The sequence below is a fragment of the Syngnathoides biaculeatus genome, chromosome 4 (assembly GCF_019802595.1).
Source record: "Syngnathoides biaculeatus isolate LvHL_M chromosome 4, ASM1980259v1, whole genome shotgun sequence".
Taxonomy (NCBI): Eukaryota; Metazoa; Chordata; class Actinopteri; order Syngnathiformes; family Syngnathidae; genus Syngnathoides; species Syngnathoides biaculeatus.
Genome location: NC_084643.1, coordinates 973668 through 986902, shown reverse-complemented (window position 1 = coordinate 986902; position 13235 = coordinate 973668). Strand labels below are relative to the sequence as shown.

Sequence of the window (13235 nt, the reverse complement as noted above, 5' to 3'; positions counted from 1 at the left end):
CCAGAAAATGGTTCGAAAAGTGATTTGTTTGAAAACCGAATCGACGTTTCCCATTACAATGAACGGAAAAAGAAATAATGCGTTCCAAGCCTAAAATATTAGCCTAAAATATATTTTCCTGATAATAAACTGCATAGTAGAAATGCATGTATAGTTTAAATACTTTATTTAATAAAATAATTTAAGAAATGTATTTATTTTTTGCTTAAAATGTATGCTTTGGTAGTAGAGTACGCTCGGTTGGGAGTGCATTGCTATATCTGTCGGCCCCCAGCCTTGTCAACTTTTTTTTTTATTCACAAAAGTGCAGAATAACTTTAAACAAGCAACTTGGCTTCTTTGGATCCATGATTGGGGGTTAATACGGTAGTCCTCCGTAAGAAGAAAAACAACAGTCACTACCCGGACACGTCTGTGTACACAGGCTGCGTTATACAGAATAACAAAAGTTATGTTATTTTTTTGCTATTTTTCGTGGGGCGTTCAAATTGACAATAACGAAAACGGAAGCAAAAAAATCTTGGAGTTTTAGTTCGAAAACCGATTTGTTCGAAACTGGGGATGTTCGAGAACCGAGGCTTTACAGTAATATATAATACAATAATAATAATAATTAATATAATCCATAATGATAATAATAATGCTCTTCCACTAGATGGCAGAAGGCACAATTAATCTGTAACTCCAAATTCAGATTAACAGACACAGATTTTACACAAAGTAAATTTGGGAGTAAATTGAGATTTTTTGGGGGGGGTTTGAGATTATTATTTCCTTGTGTACTCTTGTTCGCTTGGTTGAGGAACATTTTTTTTGGGAACACAGTGCTGGCCCGTGACCCCTGAATAACCTCCCGTTTACCGTCAGGTTTTTGTGGCAATTTTTGATATGGGCAACCCGGGAAGTCGGCTGCAGGGCATCCATCATACAAGACGAGTCATTTTTATGTGTTTTCCTTTCAATTTCTGTGAGCGCTTGCTGCTACAGTTTTGAGCCACGAGTGAAGAATATACAACTAAATTCACGTTCCAATCATGATGTTCAAGCCCAAGAAATATTGTTTTTCTGTTCAATCAATAATTTTTTCAATAACTAATATTTTAATTAATTTTAATCAAGAAATAAAGGCTTTTTTTTTTTGACAGTTTGCATTATCAATGGGCGGCACAGTGGAGCAGCTGTAAAGCCTTGGCCTCACAGTTCTGAGGACTAGGGTTCAAATCCCGGCCCCGCCTGTGTGGAATTTGCATATTCTCCCCGTGGCTGCGTGGCCTTTCTCCGGACACTCCGGTTTCCTCCCACATCCCCAAAACATGCAACATTAATTGGATACTCTAAATTGCCCCTAGGTGTGGTTGTGTGCGTGGCTGTTTGTCTCCATGTGCCCTGCGACTGACTGGTGACCAGTTCAGGGTGTACCCCGCTTCCAGCTGGGATTGGCTCCAGCACTCCCCGCAACCCTTGTGAGGATAAGCGGCTAACAAAATGGATGGATGGATGGAATATTATCCATCCATCCATCCATTTACTTAGTCGCTTATCCTCACAAGGGACACAGTGAGTGGTGGAGCCTATCCCAGCTGTCAACGGGCAGGAGGTGGGGCAAACTCTGAGCTGGTCGCCAGCCAATCGCAGGGCACATGGAGACAAACAGCCGCACTGACAATCACACCTAGGGGCAATTTAAGTGTCCAATTAATGCTGCATGTTTTGGGGATGTGGGAGGAAACTGGAGTGGCTGGAGGAAACCCACGTAGGCACGGGGAGGACATGCAAACTCCACACAGGCGGGTCCGGGATTGAACCCGAGACCTCAGAACTGTGAGGCCATCGCTTTACCAGCTGCACCACCGTGCTGCCCTGAATATTATTATCATCATTCTTAGTGTCATACATAAGAATAAAAAAAATCATGGGTAGCAATCATGATTATATTTCAACATTACAAATATTATTTTTGGTTCAAGAGCTTCTACATACTGGAGTATAAAACACGATTGTGGGAATTATCGATGCTTTTAATGCTGAGCGGTGTGTAAATCCCACTTTATTACGTGTCAAGCACAGAATCCTGTTGCATATCAAACTTATATTAGTCTTTTTTTTTGACTGAACAACCACATTCATTTTTTTGCTGACTTTACTTATCTGAATTCATTGCACTATTTATTTTTGTTCACATTTCAAGCAAATAGTTCAGTTTAGTTAGTTTCTCCCTTACGTCAAATTTTTCATTTGTAATATGAATTGCACGCGTGGAGAAAAGAACCACAGGCAATGAAATGGAAATGGGAAAATATAAACAGAAAAAAAAAATCCTGTGGAAAAACATAGTGAAGCGCGTCGACGCACGCAAACTCTAAATTGTTCTCCTTCTGCATGTCTGTGCCTACCTTGTGCCGGCGGCCGAGCGTGGAGCATCGAGGTCCGGCGTCTGCGAGAGCGACGGAGGTTCTGATGGAGGTCCGATGTGAAGCGCGCTCGCCTCTCGCGCGCTTCTCGCGCTGATGGACGCAGCCTGACGTTGGCTGAGCCCAGACGCTCGCTTTCCCCCCTTTTGTGATTTCAAAGGTGCCAGTTCTCAGTTCTCCTTTGCATGATCTTTCGCCCGTGATGCCGCGTTTGTTTTCCAGCAATTTGAAATGAAGGTGAGATTTTCCATTATGCGGTGAGGAGGAAATTGTAGGCAACATTTTTTTTTTCTCACCTGAAAATCCATCCAAATGTCATTTTAGTCGACTTTGTGGGCGAGCGCATGCGTTCAACTTTGTCTGCGGGGGACGTTGTGGAACACGAAATGTGGAATTCATCCATCCGTTCATCTGTTTGCTAAGACGCTTATCCTCACAAGGGCCGTGGGAGTGATGGAGCCTCTCCCTGGTGTCATCGGTCATGCGGCGAGACACAACAGTTGCACACACAATCACACCTACGGGCAATTTAGAGTCTCCAATCACTGGATTTTTTTTTTTTTTAGGATGTGGGAGGAAAGTTTCAAACCCCGGACCTCAGAACTGTGAGCCAATCGCAGGGCACATCGAGACAAACAGCCACAATCACGCCTGGGGGCAATTTAGAGTGTCCGATTAATCTTGGATGTGTGAGGACACCGGAGTGCCCGCAGAAAACCCACGCAGGCACGGGGAGGACATGCAAACTCCACACAGGAGGGTCCGGGATTGAACCCGGAACATCAGAACTGTGAGGCAGACGCTCTAAAATTGCTCCTTCGGTTGAATTAAATTCCATTCAAATTCAATTCAATTGATTCCATTGAGTGTATTCATCCATCCATCCATTTTCTATGCTTCCACCACTTCCCTAATTTCAACTGGCTTTGGCAAACTTCTGCTGCGACGTTCTCTCGGTCGGTTGAAGCCCCCTTCATGAAAAGATCTTTAAAACTCAGGTTACAGGTCCTTATAAATGGTGGAAAAGGTTTGGAATTTCTTTATCTTGGTCTCGCTTTTTACGTCACAAGCACCTGGCTTTTGAACAGGGGTGTGTCGACTTTTTATATCCCCTGTATTTATCTGTCAGTATTGATATCTGCGTGTCTAAAGTTAACATTTCCATTTCCAACCCAAAAATATATCTCCAGCACTCTCGCGACCCTCGTGAGGAGAAGCAGCTAATAAAATGGATGGATGGATGGATGGATGGATGGAATATTATCTCTACTTCGAAAAAAAAAACACCTCTCAGACTCACCCAAAACCTTCAGAATATTTCCCATTACATTGTGCCATATACATCCATATGTCCAATAGCCATTCATTTTCTTTGCCGCTTATCCTCACGAGGGTCGCGGGGGGTGCCGGAGCCTATCCCAGCCGTCAACGGGCACCGAGGTGGGATACACCCTGAACTTGTTGCCAGCCAATCGCAGCTATATCGTGTCCATTTTTTTTATGTTACCATTTTTTAATTAACCGGACTGATTACAATCCAGCGCGGGAAATTAAATTAGCGCGTACGTATTTTTCTTGCACACCACACAGAGGACTCGGCGCCACATATCAAGCCAGAGTACGATGGGTGACCCGGCGGTGATCACGAGGCAGACTAACATCTCCTCCTTTTATTCGGACCAAAATAACTAGCGGTGTTGTCGCATCCGTTGTCATAGCAATCAACGGAGATCGCACATTCAGTGGCGGCTCGGGAAAAAAGTATCAACAACTATTTCCACAGTGATTTTCCGGTTGTCTGGTCTACTTTTCCTGCTCACTGTTTTTTTTTTTTTTTTTTTTGGGGGGGCGGTGGCTTCAGAGTTCTTCAACCCAAATTCATATACGCCAACTTATTGTACGTTATTGGGGCTCAATTTAATTAATTATGTTAACGATCGGAGAGAAGAATCGAAACGAGTCGGTAGCCTGGCTTTGCTGCACCTGGACAGTGGCTGAAATAACTCATTTAATCCATTTTCCATCCATTTTCGTTGCCGCTTATCCTCACAAGGGTCGCGGGGAGTGCCGGAGCCTATCCCAGCTGTCAACGGACAGGAGGCGGGGCACACCCTGAACTGGTTGCCAGCCAATCGCAGGGCATATGGGGACAAACGGCTGCATTCACAATGACACCTATGGACAATTTAGCGTGCCCAATTAATGTTTTATGTTTTTGGGATGTCGGAAAGCGGAGTGCCCGGAGAAAACCTACGCAATCAACATTAACGATTGCCTGACTTGCCCGAAAAGCATCTACGGGAAAGTAAATGTTACGGCACGATTGACCGACTCGGCTCGCGGGAATTTTCACTGAAATATCGTAATTTTGCATTTATTAAAAAAAATTATTGTGTCGCGTCGTCAACATGTTTTATGAATTGCACAGTATGATACAGGGCTCAACATTAACGATTGTCCGACTTGCCCCATAAAGCATCTTCGGGAAAGTAAATGTACGCCACGATTGCACGACCGGGCAAGGGGGAATTTTCACAGAAATATCGTATTTATTTATTTGTTTGTTCATTTATTGAAAAATTTCTTGCGTCCAAGTCGATAATAGTTTTTTAGTTTTGATAATTCACGGCCGACATCGCGTGAAACCACGCGACAACAACGGCTTAACATACGAGTTTCTGATTCGCTGGAGCTCAACCGAACAAGCCAATGAGCTGCTTTCTTCTACGGCGTCATGGCCGCCTCGCGCTTTTGGTCACGAATACGCGCATCGAATCACAATCAAAGAAAAGCTGAGGTAAGAAAATCCGACGTAGTTATTATTATTATTTTTTTATACAGATGATTAAGTGCTGTCATCGATGACAATAATATTTTGACATGACACAATTAGTTTTTTGTGTATTCGTGTATATTGTAATGAAATGGCGACACACGAAAGGGAAAACAGGTTGTAAACAAATCCACGTGTTTGAAATTACACACTGGTTGGCAATTCATAATTCCAATATTGAGTTGTGCTCAGGAAGGTGACTTGCTAGATTTCCTGGTAAATAAAAATATTATTTATTATTTTATTCTCTTGTCATTTTGCCGAAAGCCATTTAATGTGTTAGTCAGTTGTTATTGTGCCAACATTTTGCCACATTTTTTTTTAAATTCACTAGTCATTTGTTAAAAAATCATTATTTAATGTTTTGTCATTTTATTTTTTAGTCGTTTTTTACTGTGCCAAACTTTTACCATATTTTTTCTAATTTAGATTTATGTTTATTATTTAATTTATTTTTTGTCACATGGATGCAATAAACGATAACAAAGCCTATAATATATTTTATATGATATAGGAATTATCAACAGTTGCTATAAAATAATGTAATATTTGTTGAAAGCTATGGCAAGTGGGATTTAGATTCACTTGCCCAATAGGGCAAGTCGCTGCAAAAGTGAATGTTGAGCGCTGGGAAAACATGCAATCTCCACACAGGCGGGGGATCGAACCCAGATCCTCAGAATTATGAGGGCAACGCTCTACTGCTGTTCCACTGTGCCACTATTTATTTTATTATTATTATTGTTTATATCCGCCGGGGTTTATATTGAACGAGCACTACTGAAAAAAACAAGTGGGGAAAAAAAAACGATTGCTTGAAAATTTGTGAAACCGAATCAAGTGTGCCGTCGTCCACATGTGGTTGCACTTAAAAAGGCCAACGACAAAGGTGAAGGGAACGCTTAATGCAACGTGACTCTCCTGTTTGAGTTGTAATCATTCATTATCCCGAAAAGTGTTTGCACAAGCCACCGAGGGCTGCCTGATAAGCGGGAGACGGGAAGTGCCGTCTGAATCTTTTGTGAGCGCGTGATGTCTCATTTGAACCTCCCGACGCAGGCTGACGTCAGGGCGCTTGTTGAACCATCGATCGGAGTCTGGTCTTGGGAATCCTGATATTGTCCCCCGCGGCGGGAGACTCGCCGGCCACGTGCCTCTCTGCCGCGCGTATTCATTTGGAGTTAACTTGCTGCATGCGTGAGGCCGCTTGGAGTCATGTTGACCCTTTAGAGGCAAGAACCAAAAGGTGGCCGAAGTCCTCGAACGCTGTACTTTAGTTTAAGCACAGAAACTGAACAGGTGTGGGGGGGAAGAGGACTGATAAAAGCAGAAGTACTGGTTTAACCCTTTGGATAATTCGACTGAAATTTACGGAAGAGCAAAACTATAAAATAATTGTTCAATTCAACCCATCCATCTATCCATTTTCATTGCCGCTTATCCTCACAAGTGTCGTGTGGAGTGCTAAAGCCTATCCCAGCCGTCAACGGGCAGGAGGCGGGGTACACCCTGAACTGGTTGCCGGCCAGTCGCAGGCCACATAGAGACAAACAACCACACTCACAATCACACCTTGAGGCAATTTAGTGTCCGATTAATGTTGCATGTTTTTGGGATGTGGGAGGAAACCGAAGTGCCCGGAGGAAACCCACGGAGACACTGGGAGAACCTGCAAGCTCTACACAGGCGGGGCCGGGATTCAACCCAGGTCCTCAGAACTGTGAGGCCAACGCTTTACCGGCTGATCCACCGTTGCGCCCAGGGCTAAACATATTATGTAGAAATAGATATGTATCTATATATTTTTTTTTAAGTAAATGCAGCACTTGCGTCTCTTAAATAAAGTTAGTATGATATTCCAAGATTCGTTTCAATTTAAAAAAAAAAAAAATCCAACAACACCTAGGGCCAATTTAGGGTGTCCAATTAATGTTGCATGTTTTTTGGAGGAAGCCGGAGTGCCCGGAGGAAACCCACGCAGGCACAGGGGAGAACACGCAAACTCTACACAGGCGGGGCCGGGCTCGAACCCGGGTCCTTAGAACTGTGAGGCCGACGCTTTACCAGCTCGTCCACCGTGCCGCCAGAAACTAAACAGATGGGGGGGGGACTGATAAAAGTAGAAGTACTGATTTCACCCCTTATAGGTAATCTGACTGAAATTTACTGAAGAGCAAAAGCATGAAAGAATTGTTCAATTCGATAAAATACAAAAATAGAATATCTCTTGATCATGACATATGATACAGAAATTGTTCTCCACATAGCTCAAGAGCCTCCTTTTTAGTTTGTGTTTTAACTGATTCTATCTTGTTTTTAACAGGATTGGAATCAGGAAGTTGGCGTGTTCTTCCTGTGTTTACATAAAAGTGCCAACTTCCTCCCTCCTTCACTCCCAAAACTTGAACGTTAGGTCCACTGAAGGCTCTAAATGGCCGATTTATCATTATCTAACCTATTTAGCATTTTATTTCCGGCTTAGCCTTCTCCAGTTTGATTGCCCGTCACTTTTTTTCCTCTTGCTACCCATGATTTATTTACTATATTACTCTGTACTCGATATTTCCTCGCTGAGAGGAAAGCTGCCGCTCCTCCATTTTTCGGAGGGCCTCGGAATGAAGCGGCTCGGGCATCCGCGAGGGATGCTGTGTATTTTTGGCTCGTTCATCTGCAGATGCTGGCGATGCGCTGCCACCTCCGTAATTGCGGGCCCTTGTCAGAAGTCCCCCGGATCCCACCACCTGCACTTGTTAATCGCCACGGTTTTACAAAGGACTATTTTTGCCTCTCGCTGTAATTTAATGTCAGCAGGCCGTCCCCGCAGCTCTCATTTGTACGTACCGCTGTCTTTGTTGTTCTCCGGCACAAACATGAGCGCATTTGGTGGATGGGTCGGTAAGATTCCAATCTTTTACTAAGATCCCAAATAACACTTAAGTCATTCCAACGGTGTAAAACTGGCAGAGAGGGTTTTGTACTCAAGGTACAGTTAGCTCTGCTGGTTTTCACCATTGCTAGTGCAAAGTGACGTTGGACGTGATACAGAACTGAAATGCTGGTCACGTAAACCTTTTACTTATTTGCAGAAAACAAATCAATTGTTCCCAAAATCTTGAGAAAGTCAGTAGTCACTTAAAAGCCATATAAGCCACGACTTTCAACTCTGTGGTTTATGCGGTGACGGGGCGCTAGCGTTAGCGTGGCCCTAGCGTTAGCTACACTTTCAGTACACAGAAAGAGTTTAACCCTAGCGGTTATTAGCCTCGGTACCCAGAAAGAGTTTAACGCTAGCGGTTATTAGCCTCGGTACCCAGAAAGAGTTTAACGCTAGCGGTTATAAGCCTCGGTACACAGAGTTTAACGCTAGCGGTTATTAGCCTCGGTACCCAGAAAGAGTTTAACGCTAGCGGTTATAAGCCTTGGTACCCAGAAAGAGTTTAACGCTAGCGGTTATTAGCCTCGGTACACAGAAAGAGTTTAATGCTAGCGCCGTGCTAACGTTAAACTCTTTCTGTGTACCGAGGCTGTTAACCAGGTGCGCTCTGTAGGCCGGGAATTACGGTATATATAATTTGATGTACACAAAACAAATACTAAAACATGTACACAAATCACAACACGCACAAAGTAGAAGTAAACAGTGGCTCTTGAGATGAGAGCGTCTGGTTTGACCAGTCGGAGGGCGTCCGTGATATCGGCTGTCTCTCGGGGTCCTCCGCAGTTTTGTGCTTAATTGTGGCATCTTTGGGGAGAATTTAAATAAATATCTACAAGAAGTCCACAATTTTACTGTGTTTTTTCTTAAGTATGTCTGGTAGCGTCACTGATGCTTTAGCGGTACACACGCCTGCCTTTAGTGAAGGCGGCGTGGGATCGATTCCCGCTCAGTAACGGTGTCGATATCTGCCCTGTGACTGACGAGCGACCAGTTCAGGGTCTAATCTGCTGTTTGCCTGCAGCTAGCTGGGATATCCTCCAGCTTTCCCGTGATCCTCGTGAGGATAAGTGGCTTGGATCATGGCTGGACGGATGTTTGGTTGCGAGTTACTGTAATATTAGGGTTTTTTAAAATGATATGATAATAGCCTGCAAAGATACTGACAATGGAGCCCCATTGAGTGTGCTGTGATATTCAGCGGCTATGATGACTCCTGAGTCGTTTTTTTTTTTTTTTTTTTTTGCAAATCACAACATTGGGTACGGCCTGATAAAATGAGGTCCACTAGGTCGTCTTGTTCTCTTTCTGTCCTAAACAGAGAAAGAACAGATGAGTGCATCTGGACGGAAGGATGAATACGCTCGTAGGGTCATAAAACTTCAAGACCGCGGCGTCTAATGGCTGCGACTTTGAATGATATTGATTGTGCTCGGCGTTCACCAAAGGCCACACAAATGAAAAGAAGTTTTTTTTGGGGGGGGAGTGGGGGCAGTGGCTCCATTAAATGTGATTTTGAAACCTGTGAAAGTGGCGGAGGCTTGCAAATTAGAGAAAATTGCAGGAAGTGGATAAAAGCGTTTTTTTTGGGGGGGGGAGGAAGAAAAAGGCTGTGACGGACATCTTCGGTGACTGACAATATACACTTATGTCACTTTTATGAAAAAGTACGCTCCGTATAAAATGTATTAATATAGAGGGGGTTTGCAGCTACTGCAAGGAAGTTGTTGAGGGAGAAAGCTGTGAAGTACTGGAAAAAAAACACATCGCTCATGCTCACAAAAAAAAAAAATGCCATACTGAGGAAAAAAAACACCTCTCAGACTCACCCAAAACCTCCAGAATGTTACTCATTACATTGTGCATGTAATATCCATCTATTTTCATTGCCGCTTATTCTCACGAGGGTTGCAGGGAGCACCGGAGCCTATCCCAGGAGGCGGAACGGGTTTCCATTCAATCGCAGGGCACATAGAGACAAACAGCCGCACTCACAATCACACCTCAGGGCATTTGAGAGTGTCCAATTAATGTTGCATGTTTTTGGGATGTGGGTGGAAACCGGAGAGCTCGCTCAAAACCCACGCAGGCACGGGGAGAACATGGAAACCCCACACAGACGGGGCCGGGATCGAAACCGGGTCCTCAGAACTGTGAGGCCGACGCTTTACCAGCTGAACCACCGTTCTGACCTTGCATGTAATATAGTTGTTCTAAATAGACAAAATGTACCGGTAAATATGAGATGGTTGGATTGGTTACTGAAAATATGTACAATTGTACTACTGTCATTATTTCCTAACCCTATTGTAACACCAGTAATGGGAAGAGAATCATTAAAACATAGGATGCATCAATACCGCTTTTTTTTTTTTAAACTGAGTGTAATTTTCAATACTCACTAATACTGATTAGCCATCCATTTTTAAAGGTCAAGTGTCATGTCTATAAACATTCTAAAATAGATATTGTAATGAAAAATACATATAACATTATTGACATCAATGTCCATACAAAAAAATAAATATAAGCGGAGAGCGCGTCATTCATGAGCAAAGTTGCGGAAGTCTCATTCGACATCCAAGTGGTCGCCATATTGCCTGCATCGTCTGTTCATTACGTCACACCGCGACATTCGCCATTGAAAACACGCAGTGGCCACCTACTATCGGACACGGAAGCTCTTTTCGAAGAAGAGAACATCACACAGTCGAGTGAAGTGAACGGGGCAATATTAGCCTATCGTTTCGAGCCGTATTTAGATGATATGCGGATCACTTCTAACTAACAACAGACTCTCAGACAGTATGTATGAGCCAGCCGTCTGCACCGGATGAGGCGCTGCCGAAGCCGTGCTCAGGGCCAACGGGCACATCGACATATTTAGCACCCCCTGAGAGATTACGTCACCCCCCCCCCTCCAACTATTGTTTTTATTAGTACCTGTATACACACCTACCTGTCATTTGGAACCTACAAAGCTCTCGTCCTTTGCACCCATGCAAGACATTTTTTACTCCAAACTGGGTCTTTTGAAAGCATGAAGAATGAATCCATCCTCCCGAGTGTTCGAACAATATCCAGCAATACAACGAGCCGGCATTTTGGCTAACGCGAAGGAACAAAGAGGTACCTTCCAGCAGTTAAAACTCAGAGAAACACACGAGACCGCCTGCGGGGGCGTCTGCTACTAACGTCACTTCTTGGTTCCTCTCGAAAACAAATCCCTCGAAAGGATTTTCATGGCGGGAGTGACAAAAGGTCATATCCGTCAAAACCATGTTGTGTGGTGAAAAAACAAATGGGTCCATACCGGCTACTGTTTTTTTTTTTTTTATTCATAACATACTAAAAATCATCCATTTCATGAAAGTGGACCTTTAAGAATTAGAATATTGCTCATTCCACATCTCTTCCAAAACTTTTTCGTCCAACTCCTTCTTCGTAACGTTTGTGACTAACCTGAGGTGGCTTTTCCACGTCAGCTCCAGCAAAGCTCCCGAAACCCAGAGAAATAAGTCAGCCCAAAGAAGCCAACATTTTCTAATAGTACTTTGGCGAAAACAGCACTGGCGGCACGTTTCAGAGCGAAGAATAACACTCTGGAGCGGTTTATGAAACTGATAAATAATAGCAGACGGACGATTGAGACCACCGCAGTGCGGACCGAGTGGCGCTTTCCAAATGGCCACGTCGTTCAAGCCCAATCAGCGGAGCCTTGCTGGCACCGGCCCAAAACGTCTGCGTGGGGTGCTCGGCGCGTACCCGTTGATTGCACTTTGTCTCCGACAACTTCTGGAGAAGATGTACATGTTGCTTATGTCCACCATGTGCGCTGAAGTAGGGAAACAAATTAGAGGATTAGCCGTAGTTCGTGACTGGAATCATCGGGTAAGAAATTTGCCATGTTAGGAACAAAAAAAGCACAAATTGATTTTTTTTTTTTTTCCTTAATCAATTTGGTTGGACTCATCTGAATACTTGGCAACCAATAACTTATTGTATAGTATCTAATAAGCTGGTTATTCATGTACACTATATGAAGCCACAACTATGACCGCAGGTTTCAAACTCAAGGCCCGGGGGCCAGATCCGGCCCACACCAAAATATCGAATTCAGATATCATAGCATTTTTTGGACCAAACATGAACAATAGTTGAAAAATCTGGGAGCACGGTGGCTCAGCTGGTAAAGTGTTGACCTCACATTTCTAAGGTCCTGTGTTCATTCCTGGACCTTCCAAGATTTTTTTTTTTTTTTTGAGGGGGGGGGGGGGAAAGAGGGGGTGTTTGTTTTTTGATCGGTCCTTCCTGATGGCTGGATGGATTTCTGGTGGCATGGTGGAGCAGCTCGAAAGCGTTGGCTTCACAGTTCTGAGGCCCCGGGTTCAATCGCAGCTTTTCTTCTGTGGAGTTAGCATGTTCTTCCCGTGCCTGTGTGGGTTTTCTTGGGGCACTCCAGTTTCCTCCCACATCCCAAGAACATCCATCCATTTTCTTCGTGCTTATCCTCACAAGGGTCACAGGGAGTGCTATAGCCTAACTCAGCTGTCAACGCGCAGGAGGCGGGGTACACCCTGAACTGGTTGCCAGCCAATTGCAGGGCACATAGAGACAAACAGCAACACTTGCAATCACACCGAGGGGCAATTTAGTGTCCAATTAATGTTGCATGTTTTTTGGGGGGGATATGGGAGGAAAGCAGAGTGCCCGGAGAAAACCCACTCAGGCACGGGGAGAAAATGCAAACTCCACACAGGAGGGTCCTGGATTGAACCTGGGAGCGCAGAACTGTGAGGCCATCGCTTTAGAAGCTGAGCCACCATGCCGCCTGCCAAAAACATGCAACATTAATTGGATCCTCTAAATTGCCCCTAGGTGTGATTGTGAGTACGGCTGTTTGTCTCTATGTGCCCTGCGATTGTCTGGCAACCAATTCAGGGTGTACCCCGCCTCCTGCCCTTTGACAGCTGGGATAGATCCTCCTGTGCTCCCCACGACCCTCGTGAGGATAAGTGGCTAAGAAAATGGATGGAAGGCTAGATGGTTTCCCTTG

General features: G+C 44.2%; 1 protein-coding gene across 1 annotated transcript in view; it reads left to right on the top strand.

Annotated features, from left to right (window-relative positions):
* Nucleotides 1-5118: 5118 nt before the first annotated feature.
* The window catches only part of LOC133499155 (AP2-associated protein kinase 1-like), an 83252-nt gene continuing 75135 nt past the window's right edge, over nucleotides 5119-13235 (top strand). Inside the window, exon 1 of the mRNA XM_061816790.1 lies at nucleotides 5119-5208. The gene's annotated coding sequence lies outside the window, so the exon portion shown is untranslated. The remainder of the gene's footprint in view (nucleotides 5209-13235) is intronic.